The sequence below is a fragment of the Triticum aestivum genome, chromosome 6A (assembly GCF_018294505.1).
Source record: "Triticum aestivum cultivar Chinese Spring chromosome 6A, IWGSC CS RefSeq v2.1, whole genome shotgun sequence".
Taxonomy (NCBI): domain Eukaryota; kingdom Viridiplantae; phylum Streptophyta; class Magnoliopsida; order Poales; family Poaceae; genus Triticum; species Triticum aestivum.
Genome location: NC_057809.1, coordinates 133,152,745 through 133,156,571, shown reverse-complemented (window position 1 = coordinate 133,156,571; position 3,827 = coordinate 133,152,745). Strand labels below are relative to the sequence as shown.

Sequence of the window (3,827 nt, the reverse complement as noted above, 5' to 3'; positions counted from 1 at the left end):
AGTCTAACTTGTGAAAAATAGACCGGACTGACTGCAGCCAATTATTATATTTCATAATATAAATATGTGGATATAATTATAATTAGTAAGTGATTTTTTCTGAAATTACACGAAATTTTCTGAAATGTAGTTTATTTTATTTTTTATATATTATTTAGAAGATATGATTATAATTTACATACAGAAAGATTAATTATCCTTTATAGGCAAGATACGTTCTCGGTTCAGTGGCAAGCACCTGTTGTAGGTTTCCATAAGGTCATCAATTTGATTTCCTCTACCATAATTTTTCATAATGGATAAAATTTGTATTCACTGTTTCACTTCAAAGGCTATAAAAAATCCGTATCCATATTAGACAACAGATGGTAATGATTGGGATGGCTACGCATGCTCGCAAAATATAGAGGATCACAAAAAAAAAAGGCCTCAAGCCTCGCTTGGCGCCTAGTTAGCGTCGATTTTGTATCCAGCCGTGATTAAAACCGTATTTGCATGTTCACCAGTTCAATATATGCCGTAAGTTTTAGTACTAAAGTGACCATTTTGACCAAGTTTAAGCACCGGTTGTGCACTTGGCTCTTTATTTGATTCCATGAAGGTGATCATATACGAAGTACATCGATCAACTCCTATTCACACTACAGTTATGGGAGGGAGAGAGGAACATCATGCACTCACTCCTTACAACAAATTATTTAGTTGTTTGCAACCACTGCGCGCCCCTCCAGTTCGGTGTCGGCCTCAGCATTGATCCTGACATTGAGGAAGTCGACGGTGCGATCTCCCGCTGCAAACGCATCCCAGTATCCATCGCCCAAGGTCTGGACCAGGTAGTTCTTGAACATGGCCGGGCGCTTCTCGTGAACCAGCACCCCCGGAGGCCCTATGATCCTCTCCGGCTCCGGCTGGTAGAACATCGCCAGTGACAGCCTCTCCTTGTTAGCACTCGTCACCACACGGTGCCATGGTGCCTTGAAGATTGCATTGCTGACGATCTGTGTGCATAGAAATGAGAGTCTCGGTCATGATCAATGCAAACAATTGCATATTCTTCCATTATAGAAGTTCTTAAGTAATTGTGTGTGTATATGCATACCTCCATGCCCTCACCTACGACGACCAACATGTCATTACCGAGCACGGGGACATCAACCAGTGGCCGTCCTTGAGCACATGGAGGCCGCCGACGTCCTTGTCCATGAGGATGAGTGTGATGACGGAGTTGTCGGTGTGCGGCTTCAGCCCGTTCACGAGGTCCGGCCGTGGGCAGGGAGGGTAGTAGGTGAACCTCGAGTATGACTTGAACCTCTCACCCACCATGTTGATGAAGAAGCCCTCCTCCCGGTTCAGAAGCTTTGCCATGGCCTTCAACACATTCATGGTCACTCTCCCACTCTCTAAGGTGTACTCGTGTAGGAGATCCCTGCAGATTATATATGATCTCCGATATAAATGCAATAAGAAAAAGATTTTAAATCACCGAGGGTACAATTAATGTGTAGATCGAGTGCCTTAGATTATGTGGCCAGAACTGGAGCCGCCTCTCGTCCTCCGGCTGGAGCTGGAGCCAGAGCCGGTCACACCAGTCAAGGATCTGCTCATCGGAGTCGATGCGGTCGATGCGATACCCTTCGTTCTGGAAATTGACACCGTCGATCACGTTGCCGCACTTCTGCTTCTCCTCCAGCGGCAGGTGGAAGAACTTCCTCGTCGCCTCGAGGATCTCGTTGAGGAACTCCTTTGACATGCCATGGCCAGTCACCACAAAGAGGCCCCATGACTGCAGCGCAGAGCGAAGCTTGGCCGCCTCCTCAACATCGTCGGGCATGGCCAGACGGCTCACGTCCACGATGGGGATAACCAGCTTGGCTTGCTGAGCGACAGTGGTCGGTCGGTTCTCCTCACTTAGCATGTACCCGCTCGGCGGCGCCACAAGTCCAACGTTCGCGGCCACCACCTGCACCAGCTTTCCCTGATCCTGATGAACCATCTTGACGCTAGAATAGGTCTTTTAAACCAAGTGCACATACTCTTTTGTTTTGCGGTATATATATAGGCTTCAGGTGTGCGCCTATTTCAACGTTATCTATCTTGTATTTGGAGGCCACAGGCTTATCATATCCATACTAGATATAAATCCATATCTACATTCAACAGATCTCACCCGTCCACCCATGTCAATCCAACGGCCTATGTTGCTTTGAATCTTGGCACCGAATTAATTGCCTTACGTTCTTCGTATCTAGACAAATGTAAGACAATTAATTTAGGACGAAGGAAATATTATAGAGAGATATGTAGATATAGGTATGGACGAAGAAAGAACGGAACAGAAACCTCGTGTCCTTTTCAAGTGGTATATATAGATATATAGATATAGGTATGGATATATAGATATAGATAGATAGATAGATGTAGATATAGATAGAGATAGAGAGAAAGTCAAAAAGACATGGGACGGTTGAGGTGTTTTTAGAGAAAACCCGATGGAAGAAAACCAGAGATGAGAGGGGAAATCAATAGTGGGAGGAGAGAGGGGACAACATAGGGATTTTTTGTCATTTTGGACCACCTACTATGAACAGCCTAATGGGTAGTATCATAAGTTAGTATCATGCAAGACCTTAATGCATAATATTAGTATCTTAGATGAAATTATTTATTGCCATGTAAGACACATGCTAGTGCATTATTTATTATTATACAGTATCAAGATATGATACTCAATCCTCATTTTTTTCATTTACTTCATTAAAATTGCCTAGTTAACATACGTGTACTCTCATTCCGAGCAGCCTTGTCACATACCTTTAAGACATAATCTTCCCTTTAAATCAGCTGCATCCGTATTTGAGCCCACAACCTTTCTTTTAAATATCCCATCTTTTACCGCAATCCCTCTTTCAAGCCCACAATCCATTCTTTAGTTCGAAAATCCATCTATTTATCCCGCAAAAAGATCCATCTATTTATTGATTCCTGGGGGGCGGTATATTAACCGGTGCGAGTCGGCTTCAAAGAAAAACTCGGTGCGAGCTGGTTCAAAACTTGGAGGTGGGACTAATCAACATCAAAATTTGTAGCTTAGTTGGTTGTTGTCGCTGGGAGACTCGAAAGGTCCTGAGTTTAATCCTCAAGGTAATATCATGGGTAGTCATAAAACTTACACTCGATGTTCAGTTGGGTGCTAGAACTTTGAATACGGAATGCAGTCACTCAACTTGACTCAAGTGTGCACATATGGTCACAGAATATGCATGCTGGCGTATTGGTGTGTATGGCCCCACCTGTCATTGACTGGAGGTGCTTGACCAAGAGTTTTTTTTTCATAAAACACCCTTGCAATTTTTTACCCATGGGAAAAGTCGACCACCGCGATGTATTTTTGCACAAAACCACTTCATATTTTTTTATTTGCAGGAAAGTCAAACACCGTACTAGAAAATTTAACACAAAAAATTGGCCGCACAAGGTTTCGAACGCACTACCCGGGATTACCACACTAGCAAGTGTAGCCACTACACCAACCACATTAAGATGCCTGCTAAGGATAAAAAGTCTATATGTACTGGTAAATGTCCCACCTGCTATTCTCACAACCAGAGGCTAGCACAAAAGAAACCCTGGGCACCACAACATGCACCTGTATATGTCGATAATTGATAACTAGCGAGATATGAATTTAAATTTCTTTTTTTAGCGGAGGATATGAATTACATAGGACAAAGGCGCTCATGCAGCCATTTTGCACCTGTTTGGTATTTTAGAAATTGGTAGATAGTATGTAAATTATAATTTCAGTAATAAAAATAATCTTTAAATAT

At 42.9% G+C, this 3,827-nt stretch overlaps 1 pseudogene; it reads right to left on the bottom strand.

Annotated features, from left to right (window-relative positions):
- Window positions 1–550: 550 nt before the first annotated feature.
- LOC123130464 (1-aminocyclopropane-1-carboxylate oxidase 5-like) lies at window positions 551–2,008 on the bottom strand (annotated as a pseudogene).
- Between the last annotated feature and the right edge of the window lie 1,819 nt (window positions 2,009–3,827).